Source organism: Leptonotus elevatus, unplaced genomic scaffold (assembly GCF_054856555.1).
Source record: "Leptonotus elevatus isolate MCC_2025b unplaced genomic scaffold, RoL_Lele_1.0 HiC_scaffold_23, whole genome shotgun sequence".
NCBI classification, from domain to species: Eukaryota; Metazoa; Chordata; class Actinopteri; order Syngnathiformes; family Syngnathidae; genus Leptonotus; species Leptonotus elevatus.
Window position 1 is genome coordinate 886,700 of NW_028233620.1, and position 20,876 is coordinate 907,575.

Below are 20,876 nucleotides of genomic sequence, written 5' to 3' on the forward strand. Positions count from 1 at the left end.
CAAAATGAGCAAAAGCACAATGAAATTAATGCTGGAATCATCTTCAAGTTGCTAAAATACACTAATGACAGCAAAAAGTTTGAGTCTACAACATTTAGTTAAGGTGTGAGAGCCAAAATTAACTTTGTATTGCTTTAAATGCATTTTCAGCCCGATTGGACACTTCAGGTGAAACTGTCAAAATCTTCAAAATGAGCAAAAGCACAATTCAATTAATGCTGGAATCATCTTCAAGCTGCTAAAATACACTAATGACAGTAACAAGTTTGAGTCTACAACATTTAGTTAAGGTGTGAGAGCCTAAATGAACTTTGTATTGCTTTAAACGCATTTTCAGCCCCTGATTGTACACTTCAGGTGAAACTGTCAAAATCTTCAAAATGAGCAAAAGCACAATGAAATTAATGCTGGAATCATCTTCAAGTTGCTAAAATACACTAATGACAGCAACAAGTTTGAGTCTACAACATTTAGTTAAGGTGTGAGAGCCTAAATGAACTTTGTATTGCTTTAAATGCATTTTCAGCCCGATTGTACACTTCAGGTGAAACTGTCAAAATCTTAAAAATGAGCAAAAGCACAATGAAATTAATGCTGGAATCATCTTCAAGTTGCTAAAATACACTAATGACAGCAAAAAGTTTGAGTCTACAACATTTAGTTAAGGTGTGAGAGCCAAAATGAACTTTGTATTGCTGTAAACGCGTTTTCAGCACCTGATTGTACACTTCAGGTGAAACTGTCAAAATCTTCAAAATGAGCAAAAGCACGATGAAATTAATGCTGGAATCATCTTCAAGTTGCTAAAATACACTAATGACAGCAAAAAGTTTGAGTCTACAACATTTAGTTAAGGTGTGAGAGCCAACATGAACTTTGTATTGCTTTAAATGCATTTTCAGCCCGATTGGACACTTCAGGTGAAACTGTCAAAATCTTCAAAATGAGCAAAAGCACAATTCAATTAATGCTGGAATCATCTTCAAGCTGCTAAAATACACTAATGACAGTAACAAGTTTGAGTCTACAACATTTAGTTAAGGTGTGAGAGCCTAAATCAACTTTGTATTGCTTTAAACGCATTTTCAGCCCCTGATTGTACACTTCAGGTGAAACTGTCAAAATCTTCAAAATGAGCAAAAGCACAATGAAATTAATGCTGGAATCATCTTCAAGTTGCTAAAATACACTAATGACAGCAACAAGTTTGAGTCTACAACATTTAGTTAAGGTGTGAGAGCCTAAATGAACTTTGTATTGCTTTAAATGCATTTTCAGCCCGATTGTACACTTCAGGTGAAACTGTCAAAATCTTAAAAATGAGCAAAAGCACAATGAAATTAATGCTGGAATCATCTTCAAGTTGCTAAAATACACTAATGACAGCAAAAAGTTTGAGTCTACAACATTTAGTTAAGGTGTGAGAGCCTAAATGAACTTTGTATTGCTTTAAACGTGTTTTCAGCCCAAGATTGTACACTTCAGGTGAAACTGTCAAAATCTTCAAAATGAGCAAAAGCACAATGAAATTAAAGCTGGAATCACCTTCAAGTTGCTAAAATACACTAATGACAGCAAGAAGTTTGAGTCTACAACATTTAGTTATGGTGTGAGAGCCAAAATGAACTTTTTATTGCTGTAAACGCGTTTTCAGCACCTGAATGTACACTTCAGGTGAAACTGTCAAAATCTTCAAAATGAGCAAAAGCACGATGAAATTAATGCTGGAATCATCTTCAAGTTGCTAAAATACACTAATGACAGCAAAAAGTTTGAGTCTACAACATTTAGTTAAGGTGTGAGAGCCAAAATGAACTTTGTATTGCTTTAAATGCATTTTCAGCCCGAATGTACACTTCAGGTGAAACTGTCAAATTCTTCAAAATGAGCAAAAGCACAATGAAATTAATGCTGGAATCATCTTCAAGTTGCTAAAATACACTAATGACAGCAAAAAGTTTGAGTCTACAACATTTAGTTAAGGTGTGAGAGCCAAAATTAACTTTGTATTGCTTTAAATGCATTTTCAGCCCGATTGGACACTTCAGGTGAAACTGTCAAAATCTTCAAAATGAGCAAAAGCACAATTAAATTAATGCTGGAATCATCTTCAAGCTGCTAAAATACACTAATGACAGTAACAAGTTTGAGTCTACAACATTTATTTAAGGTGTGAGAGCCTAAATGAACTTTGTATTGCTTTAAACGCATTTTCAGCCCCTGATTGTACACTTCAGGTGAAACTGTCAAAATCTTCAAAATGAGCAAAAGCACAATGAAATTAATGCTGGAATCATCTTCAAGTTGCTAAAATACACTAATGACATCAAAAAGTTTGAGTCTACAACATTTAGTTAAGGTGTGAGAGCCTAAATTAACTTTGTATTGCTTTAAACGCGTTTTCAGCCCAAGATTGTACACTTCAGGTGAAACTGTCAAAATCTTCAAAATGAGCAAAAGCACAATGAAATTAATGCTGGAATCACCTTCAAGTTGCTAAAATACACTAATGACAGCAAGAAGTTTGAGTCTACAACATTTAGTTAAGGTGTGAGAGCCAAAATGAACTTTTTATTGCTGTAAACGCGTTTTCAGCACCTGAATGTACACTTCAGGTGAAACTGTCAAAATCTTCAAAATGAGCAAAAGCACGATGAAATTAATGCTGGAATCATCTTCAAGTTGCTAAAATACACTAATGACAGCAAAAAGTTTGAGTCTACAACATTTAGTTAAGGTGTGAGAGCCAAAATGAACTTTGTATTGCTTTAAATGCATTTTCAGCCCGATAGTACACTTCAGGTGAAACTGTCAAAATCTTCAAAATGAGCAAAAGCACAATGAAATTAATGCTGGAATCATCTTCAAGTTGCTAAAATACACTAATGACAGCAAAAAGTTTGAGTCTACAACATTTAGTTAAGGTGTGAGAGCCAAAATGAACTTTGTATTGCTTTAAATGCATTTTCAGCCCGATAGTACACTTCAGGTGAAACTGTCAAAATCTTCAAAATGAGCAAAAGCACAATGAAATTAATGCTGGAATCATCTTCAAGTTGCTAAAATACACTAATGACAGCAAAAAGTTTGAGTCTACAACATTTAGTTAAGGTGTGAGAGCCAAAATGAACTTTGTATTGCTGTAAACGCGTTTTCAGCACCTGATTGTACACTTCAGGTGAAACTGTCAAAATCTTCAAAATGAGCAAAAGCACAATGAAATTAATGCTGGAATCATCTTCAAGTTGCTAAAATACACTAATGACAGCAAAAAGTTTGAGTCTACAACATTTAGTTAAGGTGTGAGAGCCAAAATGAACTTTGTATTGCTTTAAATGCATTTTCAGCCCGAATGTACACTTCAGGTGAAACTGTCAAATTCTTCAAAATGAGCAAAAGCACAATGAAATTAATGCTGGAATCATCTTCAAGTTGCTAAAATACACTAATGACAGCAAAAAGTTTGAGTCTACAACATTTAGTTAAGGTGTGAGAGCCAAAATTAACTTTGTATTGCTTTAAATGCATTTTCAGCCCGATTGGACACTTCAGGTGAAACTGTCAAAATCTTCAAAATGAGCAAAAGCACAATTCAATTAATGCTGGAATCATCTTCAAGCTGCTAAAATACACTAATGACAGTAACAAGTTTGAGTCTACAACATTTAGTTAAGGTGTGAGAGCCTAAATGAACTTTGTATTGCTTTAAACGCATTTTCAGCCCCTGATTGTACACTTCAGGTGAAACTGTCAAAATCTTCAAAATGAGCAAAAGCACAATGAAATTAATGCTGGAATCATCTTCAAGTTGCTAAAATACACTAATGACAGCAACAAGTTTGAGTCTACAACATTTAGTTAAGGTGTGAGAGCCTAAATGAACTTTGTATTGCTTTAAATGCATTTTCAGCCCGATTGTACACTTCAGGTGAAACTGTCAAAATCTTAAAAATGAGCAAAAGCACAATGAAATTAATGCTGGAATCATCTTCAAGTTGCTAAAATACACTAATGACAGCAAAAAGTTTGAGTCTACAACATTTAGTTAAGGTGTGAGAGCCTAAATGAACTTTGTATTGCTTTAAACGCGTTTTCAGCCCAAGATTGTACACTTCAGGTGAAACTGTCAAAATCTTCAAAATGAGCAAAAGCACAATGAAATTAAAGCTGGAATCACCTTCAAGTTGCTAAAATACACTAATGACAGCAAGAAGTTTGAGTCTACAACATTTAGTTATGGTGTGAGAGCCAAAATGAACTTTTTATTGCTGTAAACGCGTTTTCAGCACCTGAATGTACACTTCAGGTGAAACTGTCAAAATCTTCAAAATGAGCAAAAGCACGATGAAATTAATGCTGGAATCATCTTCAAGTTGCTAAAATACACTAATGACAGCAAAAAGTTTGAGTCTACAACATTTAGTTAAGGTGTGAGAGCCAAAATGAACTTTGTATTGCTTTAAATGCATTTTCAGCCCGATAGTACACTTCAGGTGAAACTGTCAAAATCTTCAAAATAAGCAAAAGCACAATGAAATTAATGCTGGAATCATCTTCAAGTTGCTAAAATACACTAATGACAGCAAAAAGTTTGAGTCTACAACATTTAGTTAAGGTGTGAGAGCCAAAATGAACTTTGTATTGCTTTAAATGCATTTTCAGCCCGATAGTACACTTCAGGTGAAACTGTCAAAATCTTCAAAATGAGCAAAAGCACAATGAAATTAATGCTGGAATCATCTTCAAGTTGCTAAAATACACTAATGACAGCAAAAAGTTTGAGTCTACAACATTTAGTTATGGTGTGAGAGCCAAAATGAACTTTGTATTGCTGTAAACGCGTTTTCAGCACCTGATTGTACACTTCAGGTGAAACTGTCAAAATCTTCAAAATGAGCAAAAGCACAATGAAATTAATGCTGGAATCATCTTCAAGTTGCTAAAATACACTAATGACAGCAAAAAGTTTGAGTCTACAACATTTAGTTAAGGTGTGAGAGCCAAAATGAACTTTGTATTGCTTTAAATGCATTTTCAGCCCGAATGTACACTTCAGGTGAAACTGTCAAATTCTTCAAAATGAGCAAAAGCACAATGAAATTAATGCTGGAATCATCTTCAAGTTGCTAAAATACACTAATGACAGCAAAAAGTTTGAGTCTACAACATTTAGTTAAGGTGTGAGAGCCAAAATTAACTTTGTATTGCTTTAAATGCATTTTCAGCCCGATTGGACACTTCAGGTGAAACTGTCAAAATCTTCAAAATGAGCAAAAGCACAATTAAATTAATGCTGGAATCATCTTCAAGCTGCTAAAATACACTAATGACAGTAACAAGTTTGAGTCTACAACATTTAGTTAAGGTGTGAGAGCCTAAATGAACTTTGTATTGCTTTAAACGCATTTTCAGCCCCTGATTGTACACTTCAGGTGAAACTGTCAAAATATTCAAAATGAGCAAAAGCACAATGAAATTAATGCTGGAATCATCTTTAAGTTGCTAAAATACACTAATGACAGTAAAAAGTTTAAGTCTACAACATTTAGTTAAGGTGTGAGAGCCAAAATGAACTTTGTATTGCTTTAAATGCATTTTCAGCCCGAATGTACACTTCAGGTGAAACTGTCAAATTCTTCAAAATGAGCAAAAGCACAATGAAATTAATGCTGGAAACATCTTCAAGTTGCTAAAATACACTAATGACAGCAACAAGTTTGAGTCTACAACATTTAGTTAAGGTGTGAGAGCCAAAATGAACTTTGTATTGCTGTAAACGCGTTTTCAGCACCTGATTGTACACTTCAGGTGAAACTGTCAAAATCTTCAAAATGAGCAAAAGCACGATGAAATTAATGCTGGAATCATCTTCAAGTTGCTAAAATACACTAATGACAGCAAAAAGTTTGAGTCTACAACATTTAGTTAAGGTGTGAGAGCCAAAATGAACTTTGTATTGCTTTAAATGCATTTTCAGCCCGAATGTACACTTCAGGTGAAACTGTCAAATTCTTCAAAATGAGCAAAAGCACAATGAAATTAATGCTGGAATCATCTTCAAGTTGCTAAAATACACTAATGACAGCAAAAAGTTTGAGTCTACAACATTTAGTTAAGGTGTGAGAGCCAAAATTAACTTTGTATTGCTTTAAATGCATTTTCAGCCCGATTGGACACTTCAGGTGAAACTGTCAAAATCTTCAAAATGAGCAAAAGCACAATTAAATTAATGCTGGAATCATCTTCAAGCTGCTAAAATACACTAATGACAGTAACAAGTTTGAGTCTACAACATTTAGTTAAGGTGTGAGAGCTTAAATGAACTTTGTATTGCTTTAAACGCATTTTCAGCCCCTGATTGTACACTTCAGGTGAAACTGTCAAAATCTTCAAAATGAGCAAAAGCACAATGAAATTAATGCTGGAATCATCTTCAAGTTGCTAAAATACACTAATGACAGCAAAAAGTTTGAGTCTACAACATTTAGTTAAGGTGTGAGAGCCTAAATGAACTTTGTATTGCTTTAAACGCGTTTTCAGCCCAAGATTGTACACTTCAGGTGAAACTGTCAAAATCTTCAAAATGAGCAAAAGCACAATGAAATTAATGCTGGAATCACCTTCAAGTTGCTAAAATACACTAATGACAGCAAGAAGTTTGAGTCTACAACATTTAGTTAAGGTGTGAGAGCCAAAATGAACTTTTTATTGCTGTAAACGCGTTTTCAGCACCTGAATGTACACTTCAGGTGAAAATGTCAAAATCTTCAAAATGAGCAAAAGCACGATGAAATTAATGCTGGAATCATCTTCAAGTTGCTAAAATACACTAATGACAGCAAAAAGTTTGAGTCTACAACATTTAGTTAAGGTGTGAGAGCCAAAATGAACTTTGTATTGCTTTAAATGCATTTTCAGCCCGAATGTACACTTCAGGTGAAACTGTCAAATTCTTCAAAATGAGCAAAAGCACAATGAAATTAATGCTGGAATCATCTTCAAGTTGCTAAAATACACTAATGACAGCAAAAAGTTTGAGTCTACAACATTTAGTTAAGGTGTGAGAGCCAAAATTAACTTTGTATTGCTTTAAATGCATTTTCAGCCCGATTGGACACTTCAGGTGAAACTGTCAAAATCTTCAAAATGAGCAAAAGCACAATTCAATTAATGCTGGAATCATCTTCAAGCTGCTAAAATACACTAATGACAGTAACAAGTTTGAGTCTACAACATTTAGTTAAGGTGTGAGAGCCTAAATGAACTTTGTATTGCTTTAAATGCATTTTCAGCCCGATAGTACACTTCAGGTGAAACTGTCAAAATCTTCAAAATGAGCAAAAGCACAATGAAATTAATGCTGGAATCATCTTCAAGTTGCTAAAATACACTAATGACAGCAACAAGTTTGAGTCTACAACATTTAGTAAAGGTGTGAGAGCCTAAATGAACTTTGTATTGCTTTAAATGCATTTTCAGCCCGATTGTACACTTCAGGTGAAACTGTCAAAATCTTAAAAATGAGCAAAAGCACAATGAAATTAATGCTGGAATCATCTTCAAGTTGCTAAAATACACTAAAGACAGCAAAACGTTTGAGTCTACAACATTTAGTTAAGGTGTGAGAGCCAAAATTAACTTTGTATTGCTTTAAATGCATTTTCAGCCCGATAGTACACTTCAGGTGAAACTGTCAAAATCTTCAAAATGAGCAAAAGCACAATGAAATTAATGCTGGAATCATCTTCAAGTTGCTAAAATACACTAATGACAGCAAAAAGTTTGAGTCTACAACATTTAGTTAAGGTGTGAGAGCCTAAATGAACTTTGTATTGCTTTAAACGTGTTTTCAGCCCAAGATTGTACACTTCAGGTGAAACTGTCAAAATCTTCAAAATGAGCAAAAGCACAATGAAATTAAAGCTGGAATCACCTTCAAGTTGCTAAAATACACTAATGACAGCAAGAAGTTTGAGTCTACAACATTTAGTTATGGTGTGAGAGCCAAAATGAACTTTTTATTGCTGTAAACGCGTTTTCAGCACCTGAATGTACACTTCAGGTGAAACTGTCAAAATCTTCAAAATGAGCAAAAGCACGATGAAATTAATGCTGGAATCATCTTCAAGTTGCTAAAATACACTAATGACAGCAAAAAGTTTGAGTCTACAACATTTAGTTAAGGTGTGAGAGCCAAAATGAACTTTGTATTGCTTTAAATGCATTTTCAGCCCGAATGTACACTTCAGGTGAAACTGTCAAATTCTTCAAAATGAGCAAAAGCACAATGAAATTAATGCTGGAATCATCTTCAAGTTGCTAAAATACACTAATGACAGCAAAAAGTTTGAGTCTACAACATTTAGTTAAGGTGTGAGAGCCAAAATTAACTTTGTATTGCTTTAAATGCATTTTCAGCCCGATTGGACACTTCAGGTGAAACTGTCAAAATCTTCAAAATGAGCAAAAGCACAATTAAATTAATTCTGGAATCATCTTCAAGCTGCTAAAATACACTAATGACAGTAACAAGTTTGAGTCTACAACATTTAGTTAAGGTGTGAGAGCCAAAATGAACTTTGTATTGCTGTAAATGCATTTTCAGCCCGATTGGACACTTCAGGTGAAACTGTCAAAATCTTCAAAATGAGCAAAAGCACAATTAAATTAATGCTGGAATCATCTTCAAGCTGCTAAAATACACTAATGACAGTAACAAGTTTGAGTCTACAACATTTATTTAAGGTGTGAGAGCCTAAATGAACTTTGTATTGCTTTAAACGCATTTTCAGCCCCTGATTGTACACTTCAGGTGAAACTGTCAAAATCTTCAAAATGAGCAAAAGCACAATGAAATTAATGCTGGAATCATCTTCAAGTTGCTAAAATACACTAATGACATCAAAAAGTTTGAGTCTACAACATTTAGTTAAGGTGTGAGAGCCTAAATTAACTTTGTATTGCTTTAAACGCGTTTTCAGCCCAAGATTGTACACTTCAGGTGAAACTGTCAAAATCTTCAAAATGAGCAAAAGCACAATGAAATTAATGCTGGAATCACCTTCAAGTTGCTAAAATACACTAATGACAGCAAGAAGTTTGAGTCTACAACATTTAGTTAAGGTGTGAGAGCCAAAATGAACTTTTTATTGCTGTAAACGCGTTTTCAGCACCTGAATGTACACTTCAGGTGAAACTGTCAAAATCTTCAAAATGAGCAAAAGCACGATGAAATTAATGCTGGAATCATCTTCAAGTTGCTAAAATACACTAATGACAGCAAAAAGTTTGAGTCTACAACATTTAGTTAAGGTGTGAGAGCCAAAATGAACTTTGTATTGCTTTAAATGCATTTTCAGCCCGATAGTACACTTCAGGTGAAACTGTCAAAATCTTCAAAATGAGCAAAAGCACAATGAAATTAATGCTGGAATCATCTTCAAGTTGCTAAAATACACTAATGACAGCAAAAAGTTTGAGTCTACAACATTTAGTTAAGGTGTGAGAGCCAAAATGAACTTTGTATTGCTTTAAATGCATTTTCAGCCCGATAGTACACTTCAGGTGAAACTGTCAAAATCTTCAAAATGAGCAAAAGCACAATGAAATTAATGCTGGAATCATCTTCAAGTTGCTAAAATACACTAATGACAGCAAAAAGTTTGAGTCTACAACATTTAGTTAAGGTGTGAGAGCCAAAATGAACTTTGTATTGCTGTAAACGCGTTTTCAGCACCTGATTGTACACTTCAGGTGAAACTGTCAAAATCTTCAAAATGAGCAAAAGCACAATGAAATTAATGCTGGAATCATCTTCAAGTTGCTAAAATACACTAATGACAGCAAAAAGTTTGAGTCTACAACATTTAGTTAAGGTGTGAGAGCCAAAATGAACTTTGTATTGCTTTAAATGCATTTTCAGCCCGAATGTACACTTCAGGTGAAACTGTCAAATTCTTCAAAATGAGCAAAAGCACAATGAAATTAATGCTGGAATCATCTTCAAGTTGCTAAAATACACTAATGACAGCAAAAAGTTTGAGTCTACAACATTTAGTTAAGGTGTGAGAGCCAAAATTAACTTTGTATTGCTTTAAATGCATTTTCAGCCCGATTGGACACTTCAGGTGAAACTGTCAAAATCTTCAAAATGAGCAAAAGCACAATTAAATTAATGCTGGAATCATCTTCAAGCTGCTAAAATACACTAATGACAGTAACAAGTTTGAGTCTACAACATTTAGTTAAGGTGTGAGAGCCTAAATGAACTTTGTATTGCTTTAAACGCATTTTCAGCCCCTGATTGTACACTTCAGGTGAAACTGTCAAAATCTTCAAAATGAGCAAAAGCACAATGAAATTAATGCTGGAATCATCTTCAAGTTGCTAAAATACACTAATGACAGCAAAAAGTTTGAGTCTACAACATTTAGTTAAGGTGTGAGAGCCTAAATGAACTTTGTATTGCTTTAAACGCGTTTTCAGCCCAAGATTGTACACTTCAGGTGAAACTGTCAAAATCTTCAAAATGAGCAAAAGCACAATGAAATTAATGCTGGAATCACCTTCAAGTTGCTAAAATACACTAATGACAGCAAGAAGTTTGAGTCTACAACATTTAGTTAAGGTGTGAGAGCCAAAATGAACTTTTTATTGCTGTAAACGCGTTTTCAGCACCTGAATGTACACTTCAGGTGAAAATGTCAAAATCTTCAAAATGAGCAAAAGCACGATGAAATTAATGCTGGAATCATCTTCAAGTTGCTAAAATACACTAATGACAGCAAAAAGTTTGAGTCTACAACATTTAGTTAAGGTGTGAGAGCCAAAATGAACTTTGTATTGCTTTAAATGCATTTTCAGCCCGAATGTACACTTCAGGTGAAACTGTCAAATTCTTCAAAATGAGCAAAAGCACAATGAAATTAATGCTGGAATCATCTTCAAGTTGCTAAAATACACTAATGACAGCAAAAAGTTTGAGTCTACAACATTTAGTTAAGGTGTGAGAGCCTAAATGAACTTTGTATTGCTTTAAACGCATTTTCAGCCCCTGATTGTACACTTCAGGTGAAACTGTCAAAATCTTCAAAATGAGCAAAAGCACAATGAAATTAATGCTGGAATCATCTTCAAGTTGCTAAAATACACTAAAGACAGCAAAACGTTTGAGTCTACAACATTTAGTTAAGGTGTGAGAGCCAAAATTAACTTTGTATTGCTTTAAATGCATTTTCAGCCCGATAGTACACTTCAGGTGAAACTGTCAAAATCTTCAAAATGAGCAAAAGCACAATGAAATTAATGCTGGAATCATCTTCAAGTTTCTAAAATACACTAATGACAGCAAAAAGTTTGAGTCTACAACATTTAGTTAAGGTGTGAGGGCCAAAATGAACTTTGTATTGCTTTAAATGCATTTTCAGCCCGAATGTACACTTCAGGTGAAACTGTCAAATTCTTCAAAATGAGCAAAAGCACAATGAAATTAATGCTGGAAACATCTTCAAGTTGTTAAAATACACTAATGACAGCAACAAGTTTGAGTCTACAACATTTAGTTAAGGTGTGAGAGCCAAAATGAACTTTGTATTGCTGTAAACGCGTTTTCAGCACCTGATTGTACACTTCAGGTGAAACTGTCAAAATCTTCAAAATGAGCAAAAGCACAATGAAATGAATGCTGGAATCATCTTCAAGTTGCTAAAATACACTAATGACAGCAAAAAGTTTGAGTCTACAACATTTAGTTAAGGTGTGAAAGCCTAAATGAACTTTTCATTGCTTTAAACGCGTTTTCAGCCCTTGATTGTACAATTCAGGTGAAACTGTCAAAATCTTCAAAATGAGCAAAAGCACAATGAAATTAATGCTGGAATCATCTTCAAGTTGCTAAAATACACTAATGACAGCAACAAGTTTGAGTCTACAACATTTAGTTAAGGTGTGAGAGCCAAAATGAACTTTGTATTGCTGTAAACGCGTTTTCAGCACCTGATTGTACAATTCAGGTGAAACTGTCAAAATATTCAAAATGAGCAAAAGCACAATGAAATTAATGCTGGAATCATCTTCAAGTTGCTAAAATACACTAATGACAGCAAAAAGTTTGAGTCTACAACATTTAGTTAAGGTGTGAGAGCCAAAATTAACTTTGTATTGCTTTAAATGCATTTTCAGCCCGATTGGACACTTCAGGTGAAACTGTCAAAATCTTCAAAATGAGCAAAAGCACAATTAAATTAATGCTGGAATCATCTTCAAGCTGCTAAAATACACCAATGACAGTAACAAGTTTGAGTCTACAACATTTAGTTAAGGTGTGAGAGCCTAAATGAACTTTGTATTGCTTTAAACGCATTTTCAGCCCCTGATTGTACACTTCAGGTGAAACTGTCAAAATCTTCAAAATGAGCAAAAGCACAATGAAATTAATGCTGGAATCATCTTCAAGTTGCTAAAATACACTAATGACAGCAAAAAGTTTGAGTCTACAACATTTAGTTAAGGTGTGAGAGCCAAAATTAACTTTGTATTGCTTTAAATGCATTTTCAGCCCGATTGGACACTTCAGGTGAAACTGTCAAAATCTTCAAAATGAGCAAAAGCACAATTAAATTAATGCTGGAATCATCTTCAAGCTGCTAAAATACACTAATGACAGTAACAAGTTTGAGTCTACAACATTTAGTTAAGGTGAGAGAGCCTAAATGAACTTTGTATTGCTTTAAATGCATTTTCAGCCCGATTGTACACTTCAGGTGAAACTGTCAAAATCTTAAAAATGAGCAAAAGCACAATGAAATTAATGCTGGAATCATCTTCAAGTTGCTAAAATACACTAATGACAGCAAAAAGTTTGAGTCTACAACATTTAGTTAAGGTGTGAGAGCCTAAATGAACTTTGTATTGCTTTAAACGCGTTTTCAGCCCAAGATTGGACACTTCAGGTGAAACTGTCAAAATCTTCAAAATGAGCAAAAGCACAATTAAATTAATGCTGGAATCATCTTCAAGCTGCTAAAATACACTAATGACAGTAACAAGTTTGAGTCTACAACATTTAGTTAAGGTGTGAGAGCCTAAATGAACTTTGTATTGCTTTAAACGCATTTTCAGCCCCTGATTGTACACTTCAGGTGAAACTGTCAAAATCTTCAAAATGAGCAAAAGCACAATGAAATTAATGCTGGAATCATCTTCAAGTTGCTAAAATACACTAAAGACAGCAAAACGTTTGAGTCTACAACATTTAGTTAAGGTGTGAGAGCCAAAATTAACTTTGTATTGCTTTAAATGCATTTTCAGCCCGATAGTACACTTCAGGTGAAACTGTCAAAATCTTCAAAATGAGCAAAAGCACAATGAAATTAATGCTGGAATCATCTTCAAGTTTCTAAAATACACTAATGACAGCAAAAAGTTTGAGTCTACAACATTTAGTTAAGGTGTGAGGGCCAAAATGAACTTTGTATTGCTTTAAATGCAATTTCAGCCCGAATGTACACTTCAGGTGAAACTGTCAAATTCTTCAAAATGAGCAAAAGCACAATGAAATTAATGCTGGAAACATCTTCAAGTTGTTAAAATACACTAATGACAGCAACAAGTTTGAGTCTACAACATTTAGTTAAGGTGTGAGAGCCAAAATGAACTTTGTATTGCTGTAAACGCGTTTTCAGCACCTGATTGTACACTTCAGGTGAAACTGTCAAAATCTTCAAAATGAGCAAAAGCACAATGAAATGAATGCTGGAATCATCTTCAAGTTGCTAAAATACACTAATGACAGCAAAAAGTTTGAGTCTACAACATTTAGTTAAGGTGTGAAAGCCTAAATGAACTTTTCATTGCTTTAAACGCGTTTTCAGCCCTTGATTGTACAATTCAGGTGAAACTGTCAAAATCTTCAAAATGAGCAAAAGCACAATGAAATTAATGCTGGAATCATCTTCAAGTTGCTAAAATACACTAATGACAGCAACAAGTTTGAGTCTACAACATTTAGTTAAGGTGTGAGAGCCAAAATGAACTTTGTATTGCTGTAAACGCGTTTTCAGCACCTGATTGTACAATTCAGGTGAAACTGTCAAAATATTCAAAATGAGCAAAAGCACAATGAAATTAATGCTGGAATCATCTTCAAGTTGCTAAAATACACTAATGACAGCAAAAAGTTTGAGTCTACAACATTTAGTTAAGGTGTGAGAGCCAAAATTAACTTTGTATTGCTTTAAATGCATTTTCAGCCCGATTGGACACTTCAGGTGAAACTGTCAAAATCTTCAAAATGAGCAAAAGCACAATTAAATTAATGCTGGAATCATCTTCAAGCTGCTAAAATACACTAATGACAGTAACAAGTTTGAGTCTACAACATTTAGTTAAGGTGTGAGAGCCTAAATGAACTTTGTATTGCTTTAAACGCATTTTCAGCCCCTGATTGTACACTTCAGGTGAAACTGTCAAAATATTCAAAATGAGCAAAAGCACAATGAAATTAATGCTGGAATCATCTTTAAGTTGCTAAAATACACTAATGACAGTAAAAAGTTTAAGTCTACAACATTTAGTTAAGGTGTGAGAGCCAAAATGAACTTTGTATTGCTTTAAATGCATTTTCAGCCCGAATGTACACTTCAGGTGAAACTGTCAAATTCTTCAAAATGAGCAAAAGCACAATGAAATTAATGCTGGAAACATCTTCAAGTTGCTAAAATACACTAATGACAGCAACAAGTTTGAGTCTACAACATTTAGTTAAGGTGTGAGAGCCAAAATGAACTTTGTATTGCTGTAAACGCGTTTTCAGCACCTGATTGTACACTTCAGGTGAAACTGTCAAAATCTTCAAAATGAGCAAAAGCACGATGAAATTAATGCTGGAATCATCTTCAAGTTGCTAAAATACACTAATGACAGCAAAAAGTTTGAGTCTACAACATTTAGTTAAGGTGTGAGAGCCAAAATGAACTTTGTATTGCTTTAAATGCATTTTCAGCCCGAATGTACACTTCAGGTGAAACTGTCAAATTCTTCAAAATGAGCAAAAGCACAATGAAATTAATGCTGGAATCATCTTCAAGTTGCTAAAATACACTAATGACAGCAAAAAGTTTGAGTCTACAACATTTAGTTAAGGTGTGAGAGCCAAAATTAACTTTGTATTGCTTTAAATGCATTTTCAGCCCGATTGGACACTTCAGGTGAAACTGTCAAAATCTTCAAAATGAGCAAAAGCACAATTAAATTAATGCTGGAATCATCTTCAAGCTGCTAAAATACACTAATGACAGTAACAAGTTTGAGTCTACAACATTTAGTTAAGGTGTGAGAGCTTAAATGAACTTTGTATTGCTTTAAACGCATTTTCAGCCCCTGATTGTACACTTCAGGTGAAACTGTCAAAATCTTCAAAATGAGCAAAAGCACAATGAAATTAATGCTGGAATCATCTTCAAGTTGCTAAAATACACTAATGACAGCAAAAAGTTTGAGTCTACAACATTTAGTTAAGGTGTGAGAGCCTAAATGAACTTTGTATTGCTTTAAACGCGTTTTCAGCCCAAGATTGTACACTTCAGGTGAAACTGTCAAAATCTTCAAAATGAGCAAAAGCACAATGAAATTAATGCTGGAATCACCTTCAAGTTGCTAAAATACACTAATGACAGCAAGAAGTTTGAGTCTACAACATTTAGTTAAGGTGTGAGAGCCAAAATGAACTTTTTATTGCTGTAAACGCGTTTTCAGCACCTGAATGTACACTTCAGGTGAAAATGTCAAAATCTTCAAAATGAGCAAAAGCACGATGAAATTAATGCTGGAATCATCTTCAAGTTGCTAAAATACACTAATGACAGCAAAAAGTTTGAGTCTACAACATTTAGTTAAGGTGTGAGAGCCAAAATGAACTTTGTATTGCTTTAAATGCATTTTCAGCCCGAATGTACACTTCAGGTGAAACTGTCAAATTCTTCAAAATGAGCAAAAGCACAATGAAATTAATGCTGGAATCATCTTCAAGTTGCTAAAATACACTAATGACAGCAAAAAGTTTGAGTCTACAACATTTAGTTAAGGTGTGAGAGCCAAAATTAACTTTGTATTGCTTTAAATGCATTTTCAGCCCGATTGGACACTTCAGGTGAAACTGTCAAAATCTTCAAAATGAGCAAAAGCACAATTCAATTAATGCTGGAATCATCTTCAAGCTGCTAAAATACACTAATGACAGTAACAAGTTTGAGTCTACAACATTTAGTTAAGGTGTGAGAGCCTAAATGAACTTTGTATTGCTTTAAATGCATTTTCAGCCCGATAGTACACTTCAGGTGAAACTGTCAAAATCTTCAAAATGAGCAAAAGCACAATGAAATTAATGCTGGAATCATCTTCAAGTTGCTAAAATACACTAATGACAGCAACAAGTTTGAGTCTACAACATTTAGTAAAGGTGTGAGAGCCTAAATGAACTTTGTATTGCTTTAAATGCATTTTCAGCCCGATTGTACACTTCAGGTGAAACTGTCAAAATCTTAAAAATGAGCAAAAGCACAATGAAATTAATGCTGGAATCATCTTCAAGTTGCTAAAATACACTAAAGACAGCAAAACGTTTGAGTCTACAACATTTAGTTAAGGTGTGAGAGCCAAAATTAACTTTGTATTGCTTTAAATGCATTTTCAGCCCGATAGTACACTTCAGGTGAAACTGTCAAAATCTTCAAAATGAGCAAAAGCACAATGAAATTAATGCTGGAATCATCTTCAAGTTGCTAAAATACACTAATGACAGCAAAAAGTTTGAGTCTACAACATTTAGTTAAGGTGTGAGAGCCTAAATGAACTTTGTATTGCTTTAAACGTGTTTTCAGCCCAAGATTGTACACTTCAGGTGAAACTGTCAAAATCTTCAAAATGAGCAAAAGCACAATGAAATTAAAGCTGGAATCACCTTCAAGTTGCTAAAATACACTAATGACAGCAAGAAGTTTGAGTCTACAACATTTAGTTATGGTGTGAGAGCCAAAATGAACTTTTTATTGCTGTAAACGCGTTTTCAGCACCTGAATGTACACTTCAGGTGAAACTGTCAAAATCTTCAAAATGAGCAAAAGCACGATGAAATTAATGCTGGAATCATCTTCAAGTTGCTAAAATACACTAATGACAGCAAAAAGTTTGAGTCTACAACATTTAGTTAAGGTGTGAGAGCCAAAATGAACTTTGTATTGCTTTAAATGCATTTTCAGCCCGAATGTACACTTCAGGTGAAACTGTCAAATTCTTCAAAATGAGCAAAAGCACAATGAAATTAATGCTGGAATCATCTTCAAGTTGCTAAAATACACTAATGACAGCAAAAAGTTTGAGTCTACAACATTTAGTTAAGGTGTGAGAGCCAAAATTAACTTTGTATTGCTTTAAATGCATTTTCAGCCCGATTGGACACTTCAGGTGAAACTGTCAAAATCTTCAAAATGAGCAAAAGCACAATTAAATTAATGCTGGAATCATCTTCAAGCTGCTAAAATACACTAATGACAGTAACAAGTTTGAGTCTACAACATTTAGTTAAGGTGTGAGAGCCAAAATGAACTTTGTATTGCTGTAAATGCATTTTCAGCCCGATTGGACACTTCAGGTGAAACTGTCAAAATCTTCAAAATGAGCAAAAGCACAATTAAATTAATGCTGGAATCATCTTCAAGCTGCTAAAATACACTAATGACAGTAACAAGTTTGAGTCTACAACATTTATTTAAGGTGTGAGAGCCTAAATGAACTTTGTATTGCTTTAAACGCATTTTCAGCCCCTGATTGTACACTTCAGGTGAAACTGTCAAAATCTTCAAAATGAGCAAAAGCACAATGAAATTAATGCTGGAATCATCTTCAAGTTGCTAAAATACACTAATGACATCAAAAAGTTTGAGTCTACAACATTTAGTTAAGGTGTGAGAGCCTAAATTAACTTTGTATTGCTTTAAACGCGTTTTCAGCCCAAGATTGTACACTTCAGGTGAAACTGTCAAAATCTTCAAAATGAGCAAAAGCACAATGAAATTAATGCTGGAATCACCTTCAAGTTGCTAAAATACACTAATGACAGCAAGAAGTTTGAGTCTACAACATTTAGTTAAGGTGTGAGAGCCAAAATGAACTTTTTATTGCTGTAAACGCGTTTTCAGCACCTGAATGTACACTTCAGGTGAAACTGTCAAAATCTTCAAAATGAGCAAAAGCACGATGAAATTAATGCTGGAATCATCTTCAAGTTGCTAAAATACACTAATGACAGCAAAAAGTTTGAGTCTACAACATTTAGTTAAGGTGTGAGAGCCAAAATGAACTTTGTATTGCTTTAAATGCATTTTCAGCCCGATAGTACACTTCAGGTGAAACTGTCAAAATCTTCAAAATGAGCAAAAGCACAATGAAATTAATGCTGGAATCATCTTCAAGTTGCTAAAATACACTAATGACAGCAAAAAGTTTGAGTCTACAACATTTAGTTAAGGTGTGAGAGCCAAAATGAACTTTGTATTGCTTTAAATGCATTTTCAGCCCGATAGTACACTTCAGGTGAAACTGTCAAAATCTTCAAAATGAGCAAAAGCACAATGAAATTAATGCTGGAATCATCTTCAAGTTGCTAAAATACACTAATGACAGCAAAAAGTTTGAGTCTACAACATTTAGTTAAGGTGTGAGAGCCAAAATGAACTTTGTATTGCTGTAAACGCGTTTTCAGCACCTGATTGTACACTTCAGGTGAAACTGTCAAAATCTTCAAAATGAGCAAAAGCACAATGAAATTAATGCTGGAATCATCTTCAAGTTGCTAAAATACACTAATGACAGCAAAAAGTTTGAGTCTACAACATTTAGTTAAGGTGTGAGAGCCAAAATGAACTTTGTATTGCTTTAAATGCATTTTCAGCCCGAATGTACACTTCAGGTGAAACTGTCAAATTCTTCAAAATGAGCAAAAGCACAATGAAATTAATGCTGGAATCATCTTCAAGTTGCTAAAATACACTAATGACAGCAAAAAGTTTGAGTCTACAACATTTAGTTAAGGTGTGAGAGCCAAAATTAACTTTGTATTGCTTTAAATGCATTTTCAGCCCGATTGGACACTTCAGGTGAAACTGTCAAAATCTTCAAAATGAGCAAAAGCACAATTAAATTAATGCTGGAATCATCTTCAAGCTGCTAAAATACACTAATGACAGTAACAAGTTTGAGTCTACAACATTTAGTTAAGGTGTGAGAGCCTAAATGAACTTTGTATTGCTTTAAACGCATTTTCAGCCCCTGATTGTACACTTCAGGTGAAACTGTCAAAATCTTCAAAATGAGCAAAAGCACAATGAAATTAATGCTGGAATCATCTTCAAGTTGCTAAAATACACTAATGACAGCAAAAAGTTTGAGTCTACAACATTTAGTTAAGGTGTGAGAGCCTAAATGAACTTTGTATTGCTTTAAACGCGTTTTCAGCCCAAGATTGTACACTTCAGGTGAAACTGTCAAAATCTTCAAAATGAGCAAAAGCACAATGAAATTAATGCTGGAATCACCTTCAAGTTGCTAAAATACACTAATGACAGCAAGAAGTTTGAGTCTACAACATTTAGTTAAGGTGTGAGAGCCAAAATGAACTTTTTATTGCTGTAAACGCGTTTTCAGCACCTGAATGTACACTTCAGGTGAAAATGTCAAAATCTTCAAAATGAGCAAAAGCACGATGAAATTAATGCTGGAATCATCTTCAAGTTGCTAAAATACACTAATGACAGCAAAAAGTTTGAGTCTACAACATTTAGTTAAGGTGTGAGAGCCAAAATGAACTTTGTATTGCTTTAAATGCATTTTCAGCCCGAATGTACACTTCAGGTGAAACTGTCAAATTCTTCAAAATGAGCAAAAGCACAATGAAATTAATGCTGGAATCATCTTCAAGTTGCTAAAATACACTAATGACAGCAAAAAGTTTGAGTCTACAACATTTAGTTAAGGTGTGAGAGCCTAAATGAACTTTGTATTGCTTTAAACGCATTTTCAGCCCCTGATTGTACACTTCAGGTGAAACTGTCAAAATCTTCAAAATGAGCAAAAGCACAATGAAATTAATGCTGGAATCATCTTCAAGTTGCTAAAATACACTAAAGACAGCAAAACGTTTGAGTCTACAACATTTAGTTAAGGTGTGAGAGCCAAAATTAACTTTGTATTGCTTTAAATGCATTTTCAGCCCGATAGTACACTTCAGGTGAAACTGTCAAAATCTTCAAAATGAGCAAAAGCACAATGAAATTAATGCTGGAATCATCTTCAAGTTTCTAAAATACACTAATGACAGCAAAAAGTTTGAGTCTACAACATTTAGTTAAGGTGTGAGGGCCAAAATGAACTTTGTATTGCTTTAAATGCATTTTCAGCCCGAATGTACACTTCAGGTGAAACTGTCAAATTCTTCAAAATGAGCAAAAGCACAATGAAATTAATGCTGGAAACATCTTCAAGTTGTTAAAATACACTAATGACAGCAACAAGTTTGAGTCTACAACATTTAGTTAAGGTGTGAGAGCCAAAATGAACTTTGTATTGCTGTAAACGCGTTTTCAGCACCTGATTGTACACTTCAGGTGAAACTGTCAAAATCTTCAAAATGAGCAAAAGCACAATGAAATGAATGCTGGAATCATCTTCAAGTTGCTAAAATACACTAATGACAGCAAAAAGTTTGAGTCTACAACATTTAGTTAAGGTGTGAAAGCCTAAATGAACTTTTCATTGCTTTAAACGCGTTTTCAGCCCTTGATTGTACAATTCAGGTGAAACTGTCAAAATCTTCAAAATGAGCA